General features: G+C 48.6%; 1 protein-coding gene across 2 annotated transcripts in view; it reads left to right on the top strand.

The window, feature by feature from the left end:
• Window positions 1–11,255, top strand: part of KIF26B (kinesin family member 26B) — a 500,879-nt gene that overhangs the window by 387,017 nt on the left and 102,607 nt on the right. The gene's annotated exons all lie outside the window — the stretch shown is intronic.

The following is an 11,255-nucleotide window of genomic DNA, read 5'->3' on the forward strand; positions in this document are numbered from 1 at the left end:
AGAACAGAGCAGTCTACGTCCTGTGGCTTTATGTACAACTACCGTACAGCAAGCGCTCTCTCCTTGAGAGTTCTGAAGCAGATCTGTCTGGCTCTTTCCCTGAATGCAAATGTTTTGGCATACTTTGCTTTCCTAGGTAAGGAGGGTGCCTTCCTCATTGGCATCTTAATAAATATTTATTTGTTGGTTGACTGGTTCATTATTCTCCTTGTCAGGTAACGTGGCTGCTTCTAGCACCAAGTTCACACGCATACAGCAGACTCCTGACTGCACAGAGTTGCCATTTACACAAGCCCCGCAGTAGACTCATTGAACAAGTGGTCAGCACGTCTAAAATGCTACGCTATTAAAGTGCTAGTTACATAAACGCTCTCTTCCTTAACTTTTGTTACACCCCACAGTGGAAGAAAGTTGGTGGTGGTGTTAACACTGGTTTACAGATGGAGAGATCGGGACTACAGAGCTGTTGTTCTATTGCAGAGGGATGGGAACCTGCCAGTTACTTTCCTTCTCTGTCCTTCAATGGCTCCCCATTATCCCAGTTAAGTACAAAGTTTTTAGTTTGGAAAGGAAGTCTCTCCACAATCTGACATCCACCTATTTTTGCAGTCGAATTTCTTACCCCTCCTCCACCCTGCCCACCCTAAACAGCATCAGAGTGAAATCATAAAACAATAGTCACTGAGCCCTTACTGTGTGCCAGGCTCTTTGCCAAGAGCTTCACGTGCATCAGCTCATGTAATCCCCATAAGAGTTTCCATGAGGTGTAGGCATTATTACCACCTCTACTTTATAGATGAGGAAACCGAGGCACAGAGAAGATGAGACGCTTGACTCAAGTCCCCATAGCTACTTGCAGGTTCCAACACACCAGTCAGCCTCTGCCCACATGCTCCCTCTGCCTGGGTGCCCGCACCCTGCCTTAGGTGCCTAGCTGACCCTGACTCCTCTTCCAGGTCTCGTGGATCATCTTCAGGAAACCTTTCCTGGCCCTGCTCCCCTACTGGAAATGTCCCCTCCCAACTGGGTCCTCATGGTTTCCCAGGACAAAGCTCTTTTGTACCACCTGGTACACTTTTTATCTCACCTGATACACTAAGCCCTTTGAAGACAACAGCTGGTTTTTAAACTCTGTAACCACAGAGCCTGGCATGGTACCTGGCTCAGACTGAGACGTGCTCAACAGATGTTGAAGGAATGAATGGATGGAGGCTTTCTGATTCCTGCTCTGGGTGTTTCCCCACTAGACTAGTTGGGGAGTGGCCAGGAGTCTAGGAGAGTCACTGGTCATTGCTTTGTCCAGTCCGTGTCCCTTGGGCAAATTTCTTCTAACCTGAGGTTTCTAAGTCCAAACAAGATGAACTGTGTACCATGATCTGTTGAGGGGACAGCAGTTCAGGCTCCTTGGAAATACAAAGAGGGAAGTTTGTGGGTTCACCTAGAAGGCAAGATAAAACAGCCCTATGTAAGCTGGAGCCCAGGAACAAAGTTCTATCATGGTGATACCTCCCAGTAACAGAGCCCTGTGGCGGTGTCCATTCTACAGAGCCATGATCAAGCTCCCCCACGCGTTCTGATCTTTGAAGAAAAGCTGATTCCACACGATGCCAAAGGGCCTGTCGAGGGTATTTGTGGGACCTAAGTGAAGTTCACTTTCATAGTTTGGCAAGCTGTAGCTTCGGACCCTCCATCCCAGAACATGATAAATGCTTCTGACGTTTGCTTCAGACACAGCACGCTAGGATGGCTTTTCAGTTCTCAAATGCAGGAGTACGCCTGATTGATCAAGTGTCTTTCATTAAAGGTCGCTGAAGCCCCTCAGCCACAGGAGTGATACCCCCCTCCCCAGGCCCAGGCGTCTGGGCAAGGAGGATTACTGTTGTTGGATTATGGGTACATACCTGAATTTGTTGGGGTTTTTTTTTTCAATTCTTAATATAATCACGCTGAAGAAGACTGCAATTAGGTAAATCTCACATTTACTTGGTACTTCTCTCCCCAAACTCCATCTGATTCTTCATACATACATTTTAAGAAAATAAAGAAAAAGCATGTCCTCCAAATAATCCTCCATATTAGAGTTTACCATTCTGCTTTGAACCTGCGTCCTGCTGCCAGCGAGGGCTTCCCTGCCAAGGTAGAGCCAGTTAAGGGAATTAGAGGGGGTCAGTGGTTTGCCTCTGGCCAGAGGTGGTGGGAGATTTTCATTAGCATTTGCCCCTTTGCCTCCCACTGGGCTTCCGTCACCCTCCTCCTCTTATCAGCATGTCCTTCACCTCCAGGGGCTGCCCAGGTTTATCAGATCCCATCGAGTTCTTCCAACAAGAAGGCAGCATGAGCTCGGGGCTCTTTGGAGCTAAGCCGAGAGTTCAGGTTGCTTTGGTTCTAAGCCTAAAACCTGAAAATAAAGTAATCTGAAATGGAAATGCCACCTTCTCCCTTTTCTGCTATACGTAGCTCGGACTTTCTTCACCCTCCCACCTTCGCCTGTGCCTCCCTTGCTCGGCCCTGGCCCGGCTCTGTGCATACTGTGCGTTTCATACGTGTTCAGTGGAATTGGACAGATGCACTTCTGAGTAGGGAGGCCTTTTGGAGGAACTCACAGCGAAAGCATTGGAGTCATTGTGGCTAGTGTTGCTGTGATTGAACTCTCTTCATCTTTTTTATTGAATGAGAATGAAAGTCTCTAAGACTCATTAAGGGTCCAGGGTTTGGGGACCGAGGTACTGGCGTCACGTCTTCCTCCTGCTTCCTTCTTCCCTCTCCTTTCCCTCTCTTAGTGTGAGAAGGTCAAGAGAATGTGGAGCTGGGCATGGCCATCCATTGAGTACATCAGGCTTCAATGAAAGTTACATTTACCCTAAATGCCAGCTAAGACTGTTCCAGATTTCAACCTCTTGGCCCTAAAGATCCCTCAGGTGCTTTTTCTTACCAGGACAAGTCCCTCCTTCTTCTCTTTCCTAGAACTAGGGCTGCAGAGTTGCAGGCTGGAGAAACAGTCCAGTCCTGGAGTGTGCATCACGCCCACGGCTTTTCCAGGAGGGGACTTTTCCAGGAGGGGACTCGGTCCCCTGCATCGACCCCGACCTCCCCTGGGGGCCTGGAGAAGGACGTCTTCTCTCCCAACACCAAGTGTGCAGTCCTGTGGGCCTGGAGAAACCTCAGTGCTGAGCTTGAGGGGGTTCTGTGCTGGCTTACCTGACATCTGTCCCCAGGAAGCACTGAGAACCCGGGCTCATGCTGGCACCCCTAGGTTCTACTCAGGTCTCGTCCATACAGAGTGCTGCCAGGAATAAAATTATCATCCCATTAAGATGCACATATGTGATGGAACTTGGGAGCAGCATGGACAGTGTTCCTAAGTGACAGTTTTATAAAGAAAATGGACTGAAGTGATGAATGCCAGGAAAATACATAGCTAATTATTAGATGATCACAGCTGTTGCCTCTTTCATTTAGATAACTACGCTGTTTATTATGGTGCTTCACTAAATTCCATGGTGGACCTGGTAGCTAGCATTTCTGGATACTCCCCTGACCGGGCGATTTGACTTATTTTCAGAGTTCTGGGTGTTATTTATCTAGGTCAAAGGCCAGAAGCAGTGGGATAGTGAAATTCCTGGGACCAAGGAGAACCCAGTAATGAGGGACAGAAGACACTGAATCAAGTGTCAGGTTAGCAAGCTGAAGTCTTCATATTTATAATAAACTGGGCTGCAGAACAGAAAAACAGCTTTCCCTTGGCCCTGTTGGTGGCCAAGCTGAACAGCATCTTTGGTGACAGACGAGCTGGCATCAGCAGATGCAGCGTTTCTTGAATGCTCGTGATTTAACAACAGCTCTATTAGTTAGCTCTCCAGTCGTAACCCACGAGCGAGCTTTACAGTAAATGGGCCCTTTATTAACTTATTAGTGCCCAAATCCAAACTGAGTCCACCTGAAAGAACTCTAATTTAAGGAGTGCCCATGGCTGCTTTTCTCAACAATTTCTTCCCTGATCTTTTATCTTTTGAATGGGTATTTCCAAAGATAAAATAACCACAATCACCAGAAACTAACCACAGTAGTTTTCCTACCCAGTATTCAGAAAAATCTCCATTTGTCACTTACCCAGGATTTACCAAAAATCGGGCATCAGAGAGAGTGGGTGGCAGTTGGAAGACCTAAGCTAACTCTATACAGATTGGGCAGCCTCGGGCAAGCCTTGCAGCCTCAGCTCTGTAGTGTATGGTGAGATGATGCTTTCTCTCTCTAGCTCTCTCTTATGGGCACAAACGATTAAGAATCTAGTGACTAGGTCTTCTGCACTCCCAGGTCAAAGGTGGTTAAAGGGAGAGCTGGGAGAGCAGAGATCATCTGCTAGATTCCTGAGAACGCTGGCTCGTACAGCACTGTCATGAATGAGGGCTCAGTGTGATGGTAACTTATTTATTGAGGACCTACTTTGTGCCAAGTACTCAGCATGATTATTTGCTTAATAATCTTATAAAGCCCTCCAGATAGGGGCTATTATTTCCATTTTATTGTTGAGGAAACTGTTAAAATAATATGTTGCTAGTCACACAGCTTGTAAGAGCCAGGACGTCCTGACTTCGAAGTTCATGATCTTTCTAGATGTGGCTTGAGGGAGATTAAGTCACTTGTCCACAGATGCACATCCGTAAAAGGTACAACCAGAACTCAAACCCAGGCAGTGGGTCTCCAGAGCATGTGCTCCGAAACTCCAGGCTGTGCTCCACGTGATCAGAGGGAGGACACTCAGACAGTGAGCATTCTTAATATTGGAGAGGGTCAGAATCCCACATCCCACTTGACAGAGAATGCCTGTGTCTTAGGATGTAGCTTTTTTTTTTTAATATGTATTTATTCATTTATTCGGCTGTGCCGGGTCTTAGTTGTGGCATGCGGGATCTTTTAGTTGTGGCGTGCGGGCTCTTAGTTGCGGTGTGTGGGATCTAGTTCCCTGACCAGGGATCAAACCCAGGTCCCCTGCATTGGGAGCACAGAGCTTTAACCACTGGGCCACAAGGGAAGTCCCAGGATGTATATTTAAACAGCTTATCCATTTAAAATAAGTATCCTAGCACTGAACTAAGAGATGGGGCCTTTTCTAACAGGCTGCTGTCAGAGTCGCTGTCCTTGCTGACAGACTAGCCCCTGAAATGTGCCCATCTCCCTCCTCGAATCCTGGCCAGATTTTTCCCAACCTGCTAATTGGTGTAAGGGGCCCCGCTCCCGAAGGCTGCCCGGCCATGAGCCTCACAGGAAGGGCTTGTCCCCTGGCTTCGTTCTCCCTCCTTCCAGCACTGTGGTCCCCTGATGGCTGCCTGGTGACAGATGCTGGTGATGGAGGGCGTCAGGGAATCTCCCATCCCCACTCCCCGAAGCGCTTCTTCGCGGAGCACCTCTCATTACGGCCCCGTTTCTGGTCTCGCACATGTTCTCCCACACTTAGCTCTATTATGCCACCACTTGTCTCCGTTCCCAGCCTGGCTTTGAATAACGTAAATCTTTCCTCTTGATAGCGTCGCTGCTCATTATTTTCTGTCTGGTACCACATGAGCTTACCCACTGGTACCTCTGAGAAGCCAGCCACCCACAGTGCAGCGACAGTCCCCCCCCATCTCTGTAAAGGTGGCTCAGTGCGGGCCCAGCCCCAGGTGGGAGAGGTTCAAGCCCTGCTGGCTTTGGTGGGAGGACAGCGCTCTTTCTTTGGCTCCGACCCAGAACACACTCTGTAGGAGGAGTGGGTCAGGGGCCACTGCCCTTTCACCTTTGCCAGGCAACTGGCTTTGGACAAGTCACTTGAGTATCCTCTACTGAGTGATTGATTTTATCAACACGGGGCAGATGCTGCCCCCAAACAGGCCCGGAGTGCCCTCAGCCTCCTGAAGTCTGCCCTCTACCCCCCAAACTCAGCACTGGATCCAACGGCTCTGGACCTCCAGGTGAAGATTAGCCTGTGGTCTTCGAATATGTCATGTAGGATTATTACTGTGGTTTTATGCAAAGAAATGCACTCCGATTTTGTTCTGTAACTAACAACTCAACTGTGCCTAGAATCTCTGGAGTCCCTCAGTGTGACCCTGTGATTCTGTAACAGTAACTATGTTTCGATGGAATAATGACTTTGTAACGTAATGTTGAAAAGCTCCCTCTGTAAATGTAGGGAGCACACACCTGCTTGGTGCTCCCTGGACTTCCCAGTATCGGAGTTATTTGAGACCTCCAAGATTATTACTATTTGGAATTTGATTCCATGGTCTCCTTAAAAACTTCTGGAAGGGCTTCCCTGGTGGCGCAGTGGTTGAGAGTCCGCCTGCCGATGCAGGGGACGCGGTTTCGTGCCCCGGTCTGGGAAGATCCCACATGGCGCGGAGCGGCTGGGCCCATGAGCCATGGCCGCTGAGCCTGCGCATCCGGAGCCTGTGCTCCGCAACAGGAGAGGCCACAGCAGGGAGAGGCCTGCGTACCGCAAAAAAAAGAAAAACAACTTCTGGAAGCTTTCAGGCACATGAAATCATCAAGATCTTCCTTTAGAAAAAGTAATTGCAGATTATTTCTAGAAACTTTACCAGAAAGTTTAAACTTTCTCCTGTTCTAAAACCCAATTTTAATTTCTTTCTTTACAAAACATCTTTGCCTGTCTCTCGTATCAGGTTAAGCACGCACATTTGGCAAATCAAAAGGGGGAAAGAACGTCATATTTGTGGGTTTCAGTGTGCCAGTGGTGGATTAGCAATAGAATCTTACATTATGTTATAAGGAGGAAACCACTCTTTAAATATTGGCTGGAAAGTCACACCCTTAATCACTTGCAGTGTGTTTTAGAAATTGGCACTATTGTAAAAATCTTTTACAATAGATTTGTCAGAATGTCCTAAGCATAGAAGAATATGGAAGGTTGCTGCATTTCTTGGTAGATCGGAAAAGCGAGTGTGTTGAGAAGAATACATATGGAGAAGTATACACTGTTTAAGGTTCCTGTCTCTTCAGTCATCTTACTTGGAATGGTTGGAGAATTTTCCTGAAGTGGCTAATGTACCATAAGTAGACAATGTGAGTACATCTATCACGTGTGATCAAGACAGAAAAGAAGGGAATAAAATAAGATCAATACCTCATTAGCTTTTAGAGCCTCAGATCACATTTTACATGGATTACTCCCCTTTACAGAAGATGTCGGTAGACTGTATATTCTTTAATTTGGGGCGGGGGGAGGAAGAAGGAGGATATTTTATTCTTTGTCTCTCGTCACTGTGGATATATATGTTCATTAAATATTTTTTTTCCTTTAATTAAAAAAATTAAGCCTTGGAGAAAGGCTTCTAATGCTATTAATTTGATGTAGAAAGTCTACTTTATACTAGTTGGTTTGAAGAATATGAATTCATTCTTTTTTTTCCTCCCTTCCTTTTTTCTTTGAAGAATGATATTTTATACTTGTATGTTGCTCTAGAGTCTGTCTTTATTTCTTTATTTCTTCACACCTGTCCTGCAAGGGAGGTGACACAGCTGGCCCACTTTAGGGATAAGGAAACCAAGGCCCCTGCCTTAGGTGAACAGCCACACCATGGTGGTGGTGTTTGGATAAGAACCCAGTCTCCTGGCTCCTAGCAGGCAGTGCCCATCACACCTGGAACCTGTAAGAAAGGAGATGTCCTTTAGGTACAATGGACCCTTTTGTTATCCCTCCTTTTTTCCCCCTCAAGAGCTGAATCCCATCCAAACATACGTAGAAACCAAGGAAGGCTTCCTGGGCTGCGCTGAGGGCAGCACGGCACTGCCTCGGCCTTCCCCGTCGCTGTCATCAGGCAGGGCTGGACGTCAGCTCAGTCTCTCGCCTGGGCTTCGCTCTCGCTCATCTGAGGCTAAATCGCCCTTGAGAGACGGGACGGTGGGTGTTTACGTGGCTTACACGCATCACCGGGAGTCTCAGTGTCACCATCGCTGCTACTCTGCCTCAGCGAGAGGGACACAGGACGCCGGCCTGAGTTGTCAGTGCTCCCCTGGCTCTGCGGTTTGGTTGTTCTGTCTCGGGAGATGGCTCCTTTGGGTCTAGAATCCCTTCTGATGGTCTCACCCGCCCTACTTGCCCCACCATGCTTCCTGCTGGCAGATTTGGGTGAACCCATCTCACATGCCTCTGTGTGCCTTGGAGAACCATTTCCAGATGTGTTTTAGGAACTTAAGAGTAGATGTGGAAGGTAAAGATAATTCTGATACTGAGGATTGCTGTGTCCTCTCTGTGTCCCACTACCCCACCATCGTCTGTAGTCTTTCTCTGACTGGCGAGGGACTCTTCGGATGGTCAAATTTGCCCCCAGCCCTCCTGGGCCATATAGTCTGAAGAGAGCCTGCGGCCGGACAGCTTGGGGGTAGAGAGACAGGTAGCGAGGAACCTCCCTGGTCCTCAACCGTGCGCTTGTGCACTGAGCCTCAGGACGGGGGGGGGGAGTCTGGTTGACCACGTGGGCGGATCTGCCTGTCAGTGGGCTGCGCCGAAGGCTGTGGCAGCCGGCGCTGCTCCATGTTGATGGAGAGTCTGTCCAGTTCAGGCGCAAAGCTCTGCGAGTCTCACGTATCCGCTCTCCATCAGTCCTGCCAGGCCATCCAGTAGGAGGCGCTGGGGTGATTAATGAGCAGGACAGGAAGACAAGTGCTGCCTGGAGCAACCGCTGTCTGCCCCCATCCACTGAATAATTAGATAACTGCGGCAAAGCGGGCTGTCAACCAGGGAGAGCTTTGGTAGGTGACGTGCTAAGCTAGTCCCAGAGAGTCAGGGCGTCAGGCCCACGCTCCCCCACTTTGGGCCTCTCTAGCTCCTCTGCTGCTGGGCCTAAAATAGTGACAGTCCCCTGGACCCTGAGAGCTGGGGAGAAGGCTATGCACGTTGACAGCTGTGGGTACCCTCTACCCAGGGCAGCAGTCAGAGGGAGGGTTGACGTACATGTTGCCAAAAACCTACCAGTGTTTGCAACAAAAGCACAAACTCCTGGCAAGAAGTCGGGAGACTTTCTTGATCACAAGTGGTATCTCCTAAGCACTTTAATTACAGAGGATTAACAGGAAGTGCAGTGCTGGGCTCAAGGAATAATGACACAAAGAAACGAAGCAGAGAAACCCAATTTCCTTCCTTTAAGGGGAAAAAAATTATCCATTTATTTAAATGAATTACAAAGGAGAGAATGGAGTGTGGCATTTCCCTCAGCCCGGAATTCAGTGGATTTTTAAAAAGCTGCGTATCTCCTTGGTCAGACCAGAAGCTGGGATCTGCAGCCTATCTGCAGAAATTGAACTGCAGGCTCAGAAGTTCATTAAGATTCAGGAGCCTTCCCCCTGGACAAATGACTCACTGATCCAGCCCCTTCTGTGCTGCTTCTCCTTGCGGGCCCTTGCCTGGCTTAGTTCATATTGTACATTCAGCACCTCTAGTTACCCAGAAATTGCATGCAAAGTTGTGAAATAGAAAAGCAGTGGGCCATGTGACCCCATCAGTTCTGCCTGGGGTTGCATCATCCTTGACTTGTAGTGTTCAGGGGCTGGGCTAGGAGGTTTGCTTACAGAAAGACCAGAGGGGGGCTTCCCTGGTGGTGCAGTGGTTGAGAGTCCGCCTGCCGATGCAGGGGACACGGGTTCGTGCCCTGGGAAGATCCCACATGCCACGGAGCGGCTGGGCCCGTGAGCCATGGTCGCTGAGCCTGCGCGTCCGGAGCCTGTGCTCCGCAACGGGAGAGGCCACAGCAGTGAGAGGCCCGTGTACCGCAAAAAAAAAAAAAAAAAAAAAAAGAAAGACCAGAGGGCCCAGACACCTACCAAAAGTTGCACTTTGAATACATGCTCTTAGCACATCTGCTGTGTGAGTGGGGCAAATCTATAGTAATGAATGGAACTAAAATAAGATTGGAGACATTCATGGTGAACAAGAAAATTGCCAGAATGGAATGTAGACAGAAGTGATGGTCATTGTCATACACGCAATGACTATGTGTGAGACTTGGCGGGTTTTACTAACAGGAGCTTTTTTTTTTTTTTTTTTTTTGCGGTACGCGGGCCTCTCACTGCTGTGGCCTCTCCCGTTGCGGAGCACAGGCTCCGGACACGCAGGCTCAGCAGCCATGGCTCACGGGCCCAGCCGCTCCGTGGCACGTGGGATCCTCCCGGACCGGGGCACGAACCTGTGTCCCCTGCAGGCGGACTCTCAACCACTGCGCCACCAGGGAAGCCCCTAACAGGAGCTTTTTAAGGCCCAGCACTTAATACCCCGCTCCATCTGCAGTGATTCCCCCATGGCATCCTGTTTTTGAGTCCAGGGCAAGGAGTTCTAAAACCTTATCATTCACACCGTGATTGGAAAATGCTAGGATATCGTGATTCAGATTGTGGCAATACAGAGAAGAGGAGGAGAAAAAGGAATCAGGCGCCTACCCTGTGCTCAGCACTTCACATGTCAATTCATTTCATTCCCACAACAGTCCCATGAGATAGGTGATGTTGTCCCTAATATACAGGTGAGAAAACTGAGGCTCCGAGAAGTGTGACTGTGTATAGGAGGCAATACTTGGCATAATGGAAAAAGTATGGGTTTTGGAGTCAGAGGTGGGATCAGAGCCTAGCCTTACCACCCGCAATTTCTGTAGCATCTGTTTTCTCATCTATAAAATCTGGACGCCTATGCACTGGCCTGTTGGGAGGATTAAATAAGATACCATAGATAACAGCACAGCCTTAGCACACCATAGACCCTCAGGAAAAGGCAGGTACCATTGTATGACCTCAGAGAGAAAACCAAGCTTTGCACCTTGAGGGGTCAGCCTCAGGCCAACCTTCCACCATGACACCCACCCCCTCCCTGTCCTCCGGATCCACACCTGAGTACTATTCTTAAGTGATAAGAACAAGCCCAGCTGGGACACAGTGCAAGCCCATCCGATGAGTCCAGTGCCCTAGGAATTCTTTACCTTTCAGCTTTGCCCACTGCAGATGAGTTCCCATGCCTCAGCAGACACGGCTGAGATAAGCAGGAGGGTGACCTCACTCGGTATGCACAGTGTAGATTATTCTCTGAGCATTTCTGTATGTTTGAAATCCTTTATGTAAAATTTTACAATCCCTTTCCCCAAAATTGCATGACTGAGATTTCTTCAGGCCTGAACATTGATTGGATGAAGAGGGCATGACACAGAGAGGAATTTCAAAATAACCCTGAATATAGCATCAGGATTTGCCACATCGTATTACAAAAATCTCCTGTC

The sequence above is a fragment of the Orcinus orca genome, chromosome 1 (assembly GCF_937001465.1).
Source record: "Orcinus orca chromosome 1, mOrcOrc1.1, whole genome shotgun sequence".
Lineage (NCBI taxonomy): Eukaryota > Metazoa > Chordata > Mammalia > Artiodactyla > Delphinidae > Orcinus > Orcinus orca.